This window comes from Mesoplodon densirostris, chromosome 2 (genome assembly GCF_025265405.1).
Source record: "Mesoplodon densirostris isolate mMesDen1 chromosome 2, mMesDen1 primary haplotype, whole genome shotgun sequence".
Lineage (NCBI taxonomy): Eukaryota > Metazoa > Chordata > Mammalia > Artiodactyla > Ziphiidae > Mesoplodon > Mesoplodon densirostris.
In genome coordinates, this window is record NC_082662.1 from 58,014,703 (window position 1) to 58,030,465 (window position 15,763).

General features: G+C 37.0%; 1 protein-coding gene across 2 annotated transcripts in view; it reads left to right on the plus strand.

The window, feature by feature from the left end:
• LEPR (leptin receptor) overlaps nt 1–15,763 on the plus strand; it is a 92,497-nt gene that overhangs the window by 9,928 nt on the left and 66,806 nt on the right. The window lies entirely within an intron of this gene.

Consider the following 15,763-nt stretch of genomic DNA (forward strand, 5'->3'; position numbering starts at 1 on the left):
TTTGGCTGCGTCAGGTCTTTGTTGTGGCATGCGGGATCTTCATTGCAGCATGCGGGATCTTTCGTTGCGGTGTGTGGACTTCTCTAGTTGCAGTGTGTGGGCTTCTCTCTAGTTGTGGTGCCCAGGCTCCAGAGCACTTGGGCTCAGTAGTTGCAACGCACAGGCTTAGTTGCCCTGTGGCATGTGGGATCCTAGTTCCCCAACCAGGGACTGACCTGCGTCCCCTGCACTGGAAGGCAGATCCTTAACCACTGGGCCACAAGGGAAGTCCCTAAAATCTTTTCTAGAATGTGAACACTGAATATGTCTAAGGTAGGCTATGTGAAATTTTTGTGGATATTGATTCTCACTGAATGAAAGTTAGCAAGTCACTTATTCTTCCATAGAAATGATAGGCCAGATTCTTCCCACTTATACAATTTTATCATACCAATAAAGTGTCCTCCAAAGTGAATACAGACCACTTTCAGTTTTGCCTGGCATTAGCATCTTTAAGTGGTCCAGTCGGCTGTGTTAAAGCTGTGGTTTTGCTGAGCATAGCATGGAGACTCGCTGAGGAGAGAACAGAGCTGTGGGAACCATTGTCCGTGGATGGTCTTAAAGGAGAGTCACGCATATGAGAACTATTTTAATGAAATTTTCTGGTACCCTGTGGATCTATTTAAATCAGACTAGAGTACTATGGACTAGCAAATAAAAATGACCCAAATGGAGACACCCTAAAGGGGCATTGTGACATTGATACTAATTTTTAAGTCCTTGCCAATTAGAGAGAAAATTCAGAAGCAATACAGACTTACAAATCTGTATATATATATGTGTGTGTATAACAGTGAATGAGAAAGATAAAGAGAGAAGGAGGAAGGGAGGGAATGGGGGGAAGAGAGAAAGACAGATTGACAGACTGACTTGCTGACTCTACTCTTGGGCTAATAATTTCTATAATGTTTATGGAAATGTATAAATGTTTTATCTAGTTGTACTAGATAATAGCTAAAGATGTGATCCAAGTAAGGATTCTCAGCGGCGTCTATAATGGTATTATACTAGGCTTTAAAATGTGAACTCATGTTTAAGAACAGCTGTTACCAAAGAGCTGTTTAGTGAAGGCGTAGGACAACTTAGTTTTTCTCAGAATTATATTTTCTCATTTTACTTTAACTAGCACGTGTTATTTGGGTGTCTAAACCTATGAGATAATCAAATAATTAGACTTCTGTATGCACCAACAAAGTTTCTGAACCAAACTAGTCAGTGTGTAGGAAATGAAAGAGAAAATAAATTATACACACACATATAAGTGTGTGTGTGTGTTTATGTGTTTATGCATAAACAGAGAGAAAATGTACTGGCACATACATAATAAGCACCTGATAATTGTAGTTGCTGTTATATTACGAAGATGTTATCTGTTAGGATCGTGACCTACCCAGGAGGTAGCTGAGTATTTCTCTAGTGACCTGGGTGTCTTGCAGTAACACTGCTGGTTACAGGTCTGATCTGAGAGAAGAAAAAGTTCTGTAAGAAAACGTTTTAAAATAATACTTATGATATGCTTCACATTCCTCCCCATTCTTCAAGAGGCAGTTAAATCCTCACTCCTCTCTGAAATCTGTTATGAGTTATCCAAATTAAAAGTAATCTCTGATTCCTTCTAGTTACCACTCTTTCTAGTTAGTTGTAATTCTTTAAATCGAAGACATTGTGGATTTTTAAGATACACCACTGCTTTTGCACTGCTAAGAAAGAAAAAGCTCTGCCTATTTACTTTACAATGCTTTCTCATTGTTTAAAATTTTTGTTTTATATCTACTGAAAGAGCTCTTTTAGAATTACTTAGGTAAAGATTTTGTTTAAATCATATCACTCTCATAAGGAAAGTAAAAGTCAAAGAAATCCATTAAGGAATTCTTTTTCTTATTCAGATTCTGTTTTTTTCTGAATCATTTTTCAACTCAGTGTTGTTGATGTCAGTATTTTCCCAAATGGTATCATACTCTGGGTTATCAAGACTATTTGCTATACAGCACTTCAAAAAAGAATGCTTCACTATGGTTTCTGAGATTTTCTTTCTTTTTTTTTTTTATCTGTTCCCTTGGGAGAGGGGGACTGTGGCCAAGGGGAATGCTATTTGTGGACTCTTATTTTTTTTTTGAATTTTGTTTTATTTATTTTTTATACAGCAGGTTCTTATTAGTCATCCATTTTATACACATCAGTCTATACATGTCAATCCCAATATCCCCCACCCCCACCCTCCACCACTTTCCCCCCTTGGTGTCCATACGTTTGTGCTCTACATCTATGTCTCAATTTCTGCCCTAAAAACCGGTTCACCTGTACCATTTTTCTAGGTTCCATATATATGCATTAATATATGATATTTGTTTTTCTCTTTCTGACTTACTTCACTCTGTATGACAGTCTCTAGATCCATCCACGTCTCTACAAATGACCCAATTTCGTTCCTTTTTATGGCTGAGTAATATTCCATTGTATATATATACCACATCTTCTTTATCCATTCATCTGTTGACGGACATTTAGGTTGCTTCCATGTCCTGGCGATTGTAAATAGTGCTGCAGTGAACACTGTGGGACATGTCTCTTTTTGAATTATGGTTTTCTCAGGGTATATGTCCAGTAGTGGGATTGCTGGGTCATATGGTAGTTTTATTTTTAGTTTTTTAAGGAACCTCCATACTGTTCTCCATAGTGGCTGTATCAATTTGCATTCCCACCAACAGTGCAAAAGGGTTCCGTTTTCTCCACACCCTCTCCAGCATTTATTGTTTGTAGATTTTTTGATAATGGCCACTGACTGGTGTGAGGTGATACCTCATTGTAGTTTTGATTTGCATTTCTCTCATGATTAGTGATGCTGAGCATTCTTTCATGTGTTTTTTGGCTATCTGTATATCTTCTTTGGAGAAATATCTATTTAGGTGTTCTACCCAGTTTTGGATTGGGTTGTTTGTTTTTTTTTGATACTGAGTTGCATGAGCTGCTTGTAAATTTTGGAGATTAATCCTTTGTCCGTTGATTCATTTGCAAATATTTTCTCCCATTATGAGGGTTGTCTTTTTGTCTTGTTTATGGTTTCCTTTGCTGTGCGAAAGCTTTTAAATTTCATTAGGTCCCATTTGTTTATTTTTGTTTTTATTTCCATTACTCTAGGAGGTGGGTCAAAAAAGATCTTGCTGTGATTTATGTCAAAGCTTGTTCTTCCTGTTTTCCAATAAGAGTTTTATAGTGTCTGGTCTTACATTTAGGTCTCTAATCCATTTTGAATTTATTTTTGCGTATGGTGTTAGGGAGTGTTCTAATTTCATTCTTTTACATGTAGCTGTCCAGTTTTCCCAGCACCACTTATTGAAGAGACTGTCTTTTTTCCATTGTGTATCCTTGCTTCCTTTGTCATAGACTAGTTGACCATAGGTGCGTGGGTTTATCTCTGGGCTTTCTATCTTGTTCCATTGATCTATATTTCTGTTTTTGTGCCAGTACCATATTTTCTTGGTGACTGTAGCTTTGTAGTATAGTGTGAAGTCAGGGAGTCTGATTGCTCCAGCTCTGTTTTTTCACTCAAGACTGCTTTGGCTATTCGGGGTCTTTTGGGTCTCCATACAAATTTTAAGATTTTTTGTTCTAGTTCTGTAAAAAATGCCATTGGTAATTTGATAGGGATTGCATTGAATCTGTAGATTGCTTTGGGTAGTATAGTCATTTTCACAATGTTGATTCTTCCAGTCCAAGAACTTGGTATATCTCTCCATCTGTTGGTATCATCTTTAATTTCTTTCATCAGTGTCTTATAGTTTTCTGCATACAGGTCTTTTGTCTCCCTAGGTAGGTTTATTCCTAGGTATTTTATTTTTATTTGTTTATTTTTGTTGCAGTGGTAAATGAGAGTGTTTCCTTAATTTCTCTTTCAGATTTTTCATCGTTACTATATAGGGATGCAAGAGATTTCTGTGCATTAATTTTGTATCCTGAAACTTTACCAAATTCATTGATTAGGTCTAGTAGTTTTATGGTGGCATCTTTAGGATGCTCTATGTATAGTATCATGTCATCTGCAAACAGTGACAGTTTTACCTCTTCTTTTCTAATTTGTATTCCTTTTATTTCTTTTTCTTCTCTGATTGCCATGGCTAGGACTTCCAATACTATATTGAATGATAGTGATGAGTGGACATCCTTGTCTTGTTCCTGATCTTAGAGGAAATGCTTTCAGTTTTTCACCATTGAGAATGATGTTGGCTGTGGGTTTGTCATATATAGCCTTTGTTATGTTGAGGTAGGTTCCCTCTATGCCCACTTTCTGGAGAGTTTTTATCATAAATGGGTGTTGAATTTTGTCAAAAGTTTTTTTTGCATCTGTTGAGATGATCATATGGTTTTTCATCTTCAATTTGTTGATATGGTGTATCACATTGATTGATTTGCGTATATTGAAGAATTCTTGCATCCCTGGGTTAAGTCCCACTTGATCATGGTATATGATCCTTTTAATATGTTGTTGGATTCTGTTTGCTAGTATTCTGTTGAGGATTTTTGCATCTATATTCATCAGTGATATTGGTCTGTAATTTTCTTTTTTTGTAGTATCTTTGCCTGGTTTTTGTATCAGGGTGATGGTGGCCTCATAGAATGAGTTTGGGAGTGTTCCTTCCTCTGCAATTTTTTGGAAGAGTTTGAGAAGGATGGATGTTAGCTCTTCTCTAAATGTTTGATAGAATTCACCTGTGAAGCCCTCTGTTCCTGGACTTTTGTTTGTTGGAAGATTTTTAATCACAGTTTCAATTTCATTACTTGTGATTGGTCTATTCATATTTTCTATTTCTTCCTGGTTCAGTCTTGGAAGGTTATACCTTTCTAAGAATTCATCCATTTCTTCCAGGTTGTCCAGTTTATTGGCATAGAGTTGTTTGTAGTAGTCTGTTGGGATGCTTTGTATTTCTGTGGTGTCCATTGTAACTTCTCCTTTTTTTTTTTTTTTTTTTGCGGTACGCGGGCCTCTCACTGTTGTGGCCTCTCCCATTGAGGAGCACAGGCTCCAGACGCGCAGGCTCAGTGGCCATGTCTCACGGACCCAGCCACTCCGCAACATGTGGAATCTTCCCGGACCGGGGCACGAACCCGTGTCCCCTGCATCGGCAGGCGGACTCTCAACCACTGTGCCACCAGGGAAGCCCCATAACTTCTCCTTTTTTATTTCTAATTTTATTGATATGAGTCCTCTCCCTCTTTTTCTTGATGAGTCTGGCTAATGGTTTATCAATTTTTTTTATCTTCTCAAAGAAACTGTTTTTAGTTTTATTGATCTTTGCTATTGTTTTCTTTGTTTCTATTTCATTTCTTTCTGCTCTGATCTTTATGATTTCTTTCCTTCTGCTAACTTAGGGTTTTGTTTGTTCTTTCTCTAGTTCCTTTAGATGTAAGGTTAGATTGTTTATTTGAGAACTTTTTCTTGTTTCTTGAAGTAGGCTTGTATAGCTATAGAGTTCCCTCTTAGAATTGCTTTTGCTGCATCCCATAGGTTTTTGGATCACGTGTTTTCACTGTCATTTGTCTCTAGGTATTTTTTGATATCCTCTTTGATTTCTCCAGTGATCTCTTGGTTATTTAGTAACGTGTTGTTTAGCCTCCATGTGTTTGTGTTTTTTACATTTTTTCCCCTGTAATTCATTTCTAATCTCATAGCGTTGTGGTCAGGAAAGGTGCTTGATATGATTTCAATTTTCTTAAATTTGCTGAGGCTTGATTTGTGACCCAAGATGTGATGTATCCTGGAGAATGTTCCATGTGCACTTGAGAAGAAAGTGTAATCTGCTGTTTTTGGATGGAATGTCCTATAAGTATTAATTAAATCTATCTGATCTGTTGTGTCATTTAAGGCTTGTGTTTCCTTATTAATTTTCTGTTGCATGATCTGTCCGTTGGTGTAAGTGAGATGTTAAATTCCCCCACTATTATTGTGTTAGTGTCGATTTCCTCTTTTATAGCTGTTAGCAGTTGCCTTATGTATTGAGGTACTCCTATGCTGGGTGCATATATATTTATAATTGTTATATCTTCTTCTTGGATTGATCCCTTGATCATTATATAGTGTCCTTCCTTGTCTCTTGTAATAGTCTTTGTTTTAAAGTCTATTTTGTCTGATATGAGAATTGCTACTCCAGCTTTCTTTTGACTTCCATTTGCATGGAATATCTTTTTCCATCCCCTCACTTTCAGTCTGTATGCGTCCCTAGGTCTGAAGTGGGTCTCTTGTTGACAGCATATATATGAGTCTTGTTTTTGTATCCATTCAGCAAGCCTGTGCCTTTTGGTTGGAGCATTTAATCCATTCACGTTTAGAGTAATTATCGATATGTATGTTCCTATGACCATTTTGTTAATTGTTATGGGTTTATTTTTGTAGGTCCTTTTCTTCTCTTGTGTTTCCCACTTAGAGAAGTCCCTTTAGCATTTGTTGTAGAGCTGGTTTGGTGGTGCTGAATTCTCTTAGCTTTTGCTTGTCTGTAAAGCTTTTGATTTCTTCATCGAATCTGAATGAGATCCTTGCCAGGTAGAGTAATCTTGGTTGTAGGTTCTTCCCTTTCAACACTTTAAGTATATCATGCCACTCCTTTCTGGCTTGTAGTGTTTCTGCTGAGAAATCAGCTGTTAACCTTGTGGGAGCTCCCTTGTATGTTATTTGTCATTTTTCCCTTGTTGCTTTCAATAATTTTTCTTTGGCTTTAATTTTTGCCAATTTGATTACTGTGTGTCTTGGCTTGTTTCTCCTTGGGTTTATCCTGTATGGGACTCTCTGCTCTTCCTAGACTTGGGTGGCTATTTCCTTTCCCATGTTAGGGAAGTTTTTGACTATAATCTCTTCAAATATTTCCTTGGGTCCTTTCGGGACCCATATAATGTGAATGTTGTTGCATTTAATGTTATCCCAGAGGTCTCTTAGACTGTCTTCATTTCTTTTCATTCCTTTTTCTTTATTCTGTTCCACAGCAGTGAATTCCACCATTCTGTCCTCCAGGTCACTTATCCATTCTTCTGCCTCAGTTATTCTGCTATTGATTCCTTCTAGTGTAGTTTTCATTTCAGATATTGTATTCTTCATCTCTGTTTATTTGTTCTTTAATTCTTCTAGTGTTTGTTAACATTTCTTTCATCTTCTCGAGCTTTGCCTCCATTCTATTTCTGAGGTCCTGGATCATCTTCACTATCATTATTCTGAATTCTTTTTCTGGAAGATTGCCTGTCTCCACTTCATTTAGTTGTTTTTTGGGGGTTTTATCTTGTTCCTCCATCTGTTACATAGCCCTCTGCCTTTTCATCTTGTCTATCTTTCTCTGAATGTGGTTTTTGTTCCACAGGCTGCATGATTGTAGTTCTTCTTGCTTCTGCTCTCTGCCCTCTGGTGGATGAGGCTATTTACGGGGCTTGTGCAAGTTTCCTGATGGGAGGGACTGGTGCTGGGTAGAGCTGGCTGTTGCTCTGGTGAGCAGAGCTCAGTAAAACTTTAATCCACTTGACTGCTGATGGGTGGGGCTGGGTTCCCTCCCTGTTGGTTGTTTGGCCTGAGGCGACCCAACACTGGAGCCTACCCGGGCTCTTTGGTGGAGCTAATTGCTGATTCTGAGAGGGCTCATGCCAAGGAGTGCTTCCCAGATCTTCTGCTGCCAGTGTCCTTGTCCTCACGGTGAGACAGAGCCACCCCCCGCCTCTGCAGGAGACCTTCCAACACTAGCAGGTAGGTCTGGTTTGGTCTCCTATGGGGTCACTGCTCCTTCCCCTGGGTCCTGATGTGCACACTACTTTGTGTGTGCCCTCCAAGAGTGGAGTCTCTGTTTCCCGCAGTCCTTTCGAAGTCCTGCAATCAAATCCTGCTAGCCTTCAAAGTCTGATTCTCTTGGAATTCCTTCTCCCGTTGCCGGACCACCAGGTTCAGAAGCCTGACGTGAGGCTCAGACCTTCACTCCAGTGGGTGTACTTCTGTGGTAATAGTGTTCTCTAGTTTGTGAATCACCCACCCAGCAGTTATGGGATTTGATTTTATTGTGATTGTGCCCCTCCTACCATCTCATTGTGGCTTCTCCTTTGTCTTTGGATGTGGGGTATCTTTTTTGGTGAGTTCCAGTGTCTTCCTGTCGATGATTGTTCAGCAGTTAGTTGTGATTCTGGTGTTCTCACAGGAGGGAGTGAGAGCACATCCATCTACTCCGCCATCTTGAACCAATCTCCAAGATTTTCTTTTAAGTTGGTCCATTTTGTAAATTTTATGCTGGCTCTATATTGATCTTCACAAAAGATTTCCACAGTAGGTTTTCAGATAGCACACAGGGCTCGTATTCCTTCCTTCCTCAAATGGTCTTTAAATAGTTTGTTAACTGAAATATTGATGGATTAAAATTGTCCAGTCTGTCATTAGAAAAGCATCCCAGGTTTCTGTGTATGCAATCAATGACAACGAGATCACAGCTGCTACCAGGCCATCAGTGGTTTTAAGATGACATCGATTTTAACAAGGATCCTGGTGTCAGAGGTGTTAAAGTATTGTGAATCTTAGAATAGAGGAAATACAATACTACTCTCTCCCTTTGTATTGTATTTCTTGGAGTTCAACTAATATGTCATTTCTGTGAACCTTTAGTTAGCTCCTAGGACTTTGTTAGTAGCTACTTTCTTTGAAATCCATTAACAATTTAATTAAAAGGACAAGATAATAATTTTACATGAAAAGAATCCATGCACATGGTTACAAAAACCTACTGTAATAAAACACAGTGGTCCCTTGCCCCACTCCCTTCACTTTTTTATTCCTGACTTTGAGAACAACTAACTTTAATCATTTCTGGGTTTGTTTCCTCCATTGGCTACCTCTGTAGGGCTAAATAATATGCTTATATTGACTTTTTTTCCTTTTCTTTTCATTTATCAACTTTAAACAGGTACCATAATAGGAAAGAATTTAGCTTACTAATTTCACCTTCTTTCTCTAACCCTCCTCTACATATAATTATATTAATTTTCTGACTTCTTTTATTGGTTCCATTTATAATTCCATGACCATTTCTTGTTCCATTCACTACAGATGGTTTCTCTTGACTCCCTACTTTATGAGGTTGGGATATTTCACCCTTTGCCCTCTCACCTTTTATAATTATACCACTCCAATTTTGACAGCTGTACAGTGAGAATATTTTATGCTTAATATTTGCAATTAAATTTTTCATTTTTGTCTATTGGTTAGGCCAAAAAGTTTATTTATTTAGATCAGGATTTTTTAATAAAGCTTTTTTCAATTAGCTGAATTTTTTCTTATTGGGAAAAGATATGTGAGCCTTGTTCATTATGTCTTGAATTTTAAGTTTTTTACTCATTTCCTTTATGTTTTGGAATCCATTTCGTTCTTCTTTTTGAAGCTTATTGAATGCATATTCTTATTTGGACTAGTGGCTTCAATTTTGAACTAAGGCTTCCTTTCTTCCCTCATGTTATTCTGGTTTTTTGTTTGTTTTATTTTCAAATTTTTGCATCTTCAGAATCATATTATGCATTAAGTTGCCTTCTGTCCTCACCTTTTTCTTGGCCATTTCCTTTCAGCGGTCATCTGTACCCCATCTACTACTGGAGAGTTCATTCTCAAGTCTGCAGGGTCATCATCTGGGTTGTAGTCAAGCTTTCCTGTATCCTGAGTCCCTGAATCCCTCTTTCTTGGTTTATTCCTCATTTTGCTGGAATACGTCATAAAATTACCTCTGAGAAAGAGATTCATGGGATAGAAATTTTCTAAACCATTGCATTATTGAAAATATATTTGTTCTGCTCTGATACTTGCTTGATTGGCTAATAGAATTTTAAACTATAAATAATTTTCCATCAGTCATTACTGGATTGTTTTCTAGAATTCAGTGTTTTGAGATGAAACATTTGTTTTAATTCTGTTTATCATTCCTTTAGTGATTTTTTTCTCTCTGGAAACTCTTCCTATCTTCTCCTTTGCTCTTCTGCAATTTCTTAATGATATGCTTAGGAATGGATTTTTTTTCCATTCCTCTTTCTTGGAACTTGGTAGAATTTTTTTTTTTTCCAGTTTGAAGACTTATGTCTCTTATCAGCCCTGGGAAATTTTCTTATATTATTTCACTGATCATTTTCTCTTTATTCTTTTTTTCTGTAAATGCTATTGGTTAGATATGAATCACTTGACTTTATTCCCCTCCCCCCACCTTGGGGAGGAATTAATTATGCAAATGTGTTTTCTAACCTTTCCATTGGAAAAAAATTTTTGCAACTCTTCCTTTTTTTTTCCCCAAAGCTCTTTCTTCCTCTGATATTCCTTTGTCAGAACAATCTTTGAGTTTATGGGTGCAAAGTCTTGACACGTCCTCTTTAACATTTGTTAAAGCTACATTTTTTTCTCTGATTTATCTCTGTGTCCCCTGTGGTAGGTTTTCTTTTTTCTATCTTTCTTTTTACAAAATTTTTCCATTATGCTGAAGACTTTCTTCATGTCTTAGCTCATGTCTCCATTCAGGGTGGCTTTACATGAAGAAATAAGAAGAATGTGAATTCTGAGTGTATCGGCATTGTTTGCCATCTGACAGGCTTCATTTTAGGCACTTGAGTAAGGAGCTGCCATTTATGCTGAAGCCTTATCCCCTTAAGTGTCAGGATGTATAAGGTCTTTACCATGTTGGTGCCAAGCCTATACTAGAAGCCCAAGTTCTCCTCAGATAAGTTGTATTCCCCCCGCCTTTATCATATAGGAGTATAAAGGACAATTATTTATTCTCTTTGGCCATTTGACACTTTTGAATACTTTGTTTGTCTTTGGGGAATTCCCCACATCATAGATCCATATTTTACCAAGTTTTCTGGCTGTCTGAAGGTAGATTGTGAATTAGGTTTTACCACTTAGAGGCATTCATGCCAGATTTTAGATGAGAAGTGTGGGACATGAAGGGACAGATGAGCTCAGAAGAACTCAGAGCTAGTAGGCACTATGGTTTCAGTCATAACATACAGTGTCCTGTTGTGGTGTCAGGGCTGTCTTTTCTAGAGCAATTCTACATTAGATATTGGGTATGGTTCTTGACTGTGTGCTTTACTGGCTGGATTCTCTGCTCCTTGCTGAGGTTCTGTGGGGTACCCAGTAATCTTTAGTAAGTTCCTTTTCTACTGTTGACTAAAAAAAATGCACAATGTGAGAGTTGTAAGTTAAGTTTTATTTGGGGCAAAATGAGCACTATAGCCCGGGAGAGAGTCTCTCAGACAGCTCTAAGAAACTGCTCTGAAGAGGTGTGTGGGGGGCAGTATATATGTGATTTTGGTGAAGGGGGTACGTGCAATCAAGCACACATTTTGGCAGAGGGTAGCTGCTAGTCACGAGGATCACATGTCTCCGTTAATGACTGTGCTTTTCTAGATGTGAGAAGATGCAAGAAATTGGGCTCATAAAGTCTTCTGAAAATATCTAACTATTTGGAGGCCTGTTCTGCCAGGTTTTCCCAGAGCACAGAGTGCCTCATTCCTGATCTCCACCCTGAACTCACTTCAGGGTGTGTTGAAGATCAGCGACTACAGTGGCTAATGACTTCATTCCAGATGGCAAGTGACAGTTTTCAGTTGGCACTACTTAAACTAGCCAGAGTTGATTTTTGTTGTTTGTAAACCACTCCACTGACAGTTACAGGGAGCTAGATTTTGCTGTTTATGAGGGGATAAAGAAGTCAAACATTACATATAGAGACCAAACTATCCAACATCCAGGGCTCCCCCAAGCAAGTTTGTTTCCTCATTGATGACAGAGCCTTACCCAAATGTCCTAGGTAGTTCCTTCCTTCATTCTACTTTGTTAGTCTTTGTTTCATCTTCCAGAAGTTTGTTTAAATCTCTTTTTTGTTGCTGGTCCCATCATTCTCTCTGTTCTAAGTGGATTGACTTTACTATAATTCTAAAGACATCTCAGGAGAAAAAGAAGATCAATTTGTTTAGTTTGCCATCTTGAATCTGAAGTCCCATGGCACTTTATTCATACTGGAATTATAGTACTTTGACATGTAAAATAATAAAATAATGTCAGTATAAAATAAAAATTTAAAAATAATATTATTTCTAAAGTAAATGATGATTTCTTCTTAATTTCTGTATTTGTAGCACCCCATGTAATAACTTACATTTTACCAAGTATTCAACTAATATTTAAATGAGTTGATTTATGTACAGATTTTAAGTTACTTTTCACATTGATAAGATGCCTATTTTGACTCAACTGTGTTGACTTTGGTACCTAGGTTAATAAATCATAGCTTATTACTCTAATTTCAAGGAATTAATTTGCAACAAGAACACACAGTTAGAGTCATATCAGGAATTAAAGAGCTCGAAATTATGTTTTCAAAGGGACAAATGCTTATACCAGGATGAAGGAAGAAATTTATTTTTTAATTAAAAAACTAATTTAAGTCTGTAACAGCTACTTAATGGGAATAACATGACCAATTTCCTTCCTAAGTGAAGAAATAAAAGTAAACATACTTAAAATAATGAGGTTACTAGAAATAGACCAGGCTATATTTGCTAAATTTTGACACTCTAAGAGTGGTTTTCATTTATATTTAAATAAAATGCTTAAATGTTGTTATTTAGGTGAAAGATACATGGCTGCTTCTCTAGCAGAAAGTAATAGCAAAAATTAGTGGCAGATGGAGCTCATTGAGTTTGTTCATCAAAACAACAGCATTGCCAGAATTGCTTTTCTTACTCGTAAAATTTTCTACAAATCTAGAGACTTTTTGACATCATTGGAGAAAGTTGTAGTTAATTTCTTTTCTGCCCAATGATTCATTCAAACACTAATTGAGACTATTCTGTTTATATATAAGTAGAATTTGATACATAAAAATAACACAAAAATTCTCTACAATAGATATTAAAGTCTGATAAAATAATTTATGTAGAATACAGATTTTAATTTTTCCTTTTGTTTTAAGTTCAGTAATAACTGAAGAGTTAGTGATATGTTTAATATGCTTTACTATGTTTGGTATATTATGCAAATTGAATTAGTGCCTGTACATCCAGATATAATGGATGTGTCGTTTAGATCAGACTATGGGTGAATCTTTGTATAATTTACTAAAGATTTCTTCAGATATTTCAGATAAGACACATTACTCCTTTTAACTGTCAACATAGAATGATTACATTCCAGGAGAAATGCTAGGCCGTATTATCTCAAGCTCCTCATAACTTGATGTCTATCAATGACTCAATTCATGGAGCTATAATTATAGAGGGATGTGCACTTCATTTACCTACATTAGGAATTCTTAATCTGGGAGCTTTGGATAAATTTCAGAGAGTTTATTAACCCCTTGAAATTATAGCCCTAATTTTAGGTATATGTGCCTCCTCCTGCCAGTTGGTACATTGCTCTCACCAAATTCTCAACAAGGTCAATGATCCAAAAATAGTTAGGAATCACCATTCTGAAGTTCTCTCTGATATTACGACAGTTTCTCAAAGAGCTGTATCTGGATGATATTAGAATGCCTCTTTTAAAGATTGCTTTTATTCAATTTTGTCTTGGTGTGATCCACCAGCCTATTTCGAAGGATATTTCAAGAAAGAGTCTTATCTTGACACTCATTTATTCATTTCTTCACTCATTCATTCAGTTACTATATATGGAGCACCTTCTGTATGAGAGGCAGGCTTCTATGTGGGAAGGATATCATGAAAAGGACACAGTCAAAAAATCCCTTGGTCTAGAGGAGTTTACATTCTAGCAGGAAGAGTTAGAAAATAAGCAAGAAAAATAATGAACCATATTCATGTTAGATAGTGTTAAGTAATAAGGAGAAGACAAGTAAACAGAACAGCAGATATGACATGACGGGGTGGGGAAGGTGTTGGAATCTTAAGTAGGCTGTTCAGGGAAGGCTCCTCTGAGAAGGTGACTCGAGCAAAGGGGAGAGCAGCAGTTGATGAGGTCAGAGGGGCACTAGAGATCCAGGACCTTGTAGTGTTGCACAGGACTGGGACTTTTACTCTGAGTGAAAAGGTGAGCCCTGCAGTGTTTTGGAAAAGAGACATGGGCTGACCCATATGTTAACAAGACCATTCTGGCTGCTGCACTGGAAACAGACTGAATTGGGGAGCAAGGGCTGCAGCCAGGAGACCAGTTAGGAGGCCCTTCTGATTGTCCAGGGAAGAGATGGTCATGGCTTGGAGCAGGGTGTTGGCAGTGGAGGGAGTGAGAAATGATTGAATTTTGAAATTCCCGTGAAACTCGGTGCTGTTAGGATACCTATGAGGATGTTACTTTTTATCTTATGAAGTTACTCAGGCAAAATTTCTTTCTATTCTTAGTGTTATATTATTTTCCTAGATTATTTGTACTTTCCCCCTAAACTGTTGGTTTCACTTTAAGTTCTCTGAATTAAAAAAAAAGCTTAAAACAAATTAAAAGCTCATCTGTAGGAAATGAATTTCAATTAATGGCGTTTTGTATATTATACTCATTTTGGTCATCTTACCATTAATTTTTCCCTTTGCTTGATTTTTTTCCTCACAGTTTTAAGATACATCATTTTTTCCCTATTATTTACGTTTTTATAGACCTCCTTGTATATTCCTTTCTGGTACAATTTAGGGTGGATATAAATATTTCTTTCTTTGTGTCTATGTAAATATCACCGTTCACAGTCTCTTCAATGTTACGGCTATGCCCTCTTTACACTTGTGATTGTTACTCTGTTATAGAAGAGTGAAACCTGATTGCAAGAATTCAAACCTAAGAGTAGTTTGTGTTTCACCTGGAACATTAAATAAAAGAATGGTTTTCTTATGTAAGGAAGAACAATATGATGTATTGTTGATCCACTTGACTCAGTAGAACAGTTGAGTTAACAGTGAGTCAGATCAGTTGTTGGACTGAATTACTTAGTCACTAGTCAGTTCAGTCGAAACACTTAGTCTAGTGATGTGTTGCATTTATGACACATCCTGATTATGAAATTGACCTTGGGTTTGTTTTATGAGACAATGCTGTATCAGAAACAGATAGCATAAAAAAACTGGGAGGACTTTGCACACATTTAATACCATTAGATAATTAAGATTGCACACTGAACCGATTTCTAGAAACCCTAAAGATACATTCTGATGTCAAGTGTGTAAAGAGCCAAAATCCTGGTGAAAAACTCAGTCTGACAAACAAATTTACAAGACTACAAAATGGTCATACTCATCCATCTTTTTCCTAAGAGTCATGTAAGTTGTGAACTAAACAAACACGTTTTTCTATTTGCTCATCACATGCTACCAGTTCTCAAATATGACTTATGAGACATGTTTCTCACTCAATACTTTATAATATTCTTTGTGCTCAAGCTGTGATTACTGTTTTAAACCAAAGTCTCCCCAGAATCATAGGCAGCTCTGAAAGGGATTGTAGAGATCGTCCTTCAGTCTGATTTGAAGATGAGGAACCTGAGGTCTAGAGTGGTGATGTCCCAAGTCCTATAGCTGATTAGACAAAGAGCCTTGATTGGCACCCAACATTCTCGATGCTTAATTCAGGGCATTTTACCTCAGATTAATTTTCATATAGTGAACTGAATTCCAAATATGAGATAATGAAAAAGACTTGGACATCAAAAGCCTTTAGTGTTTCCTTACAAATCTAAGTCCAATATTTTAACATAGTAGTACAAATAATCTTATTCATAATATATTCAAATTCAGTAGA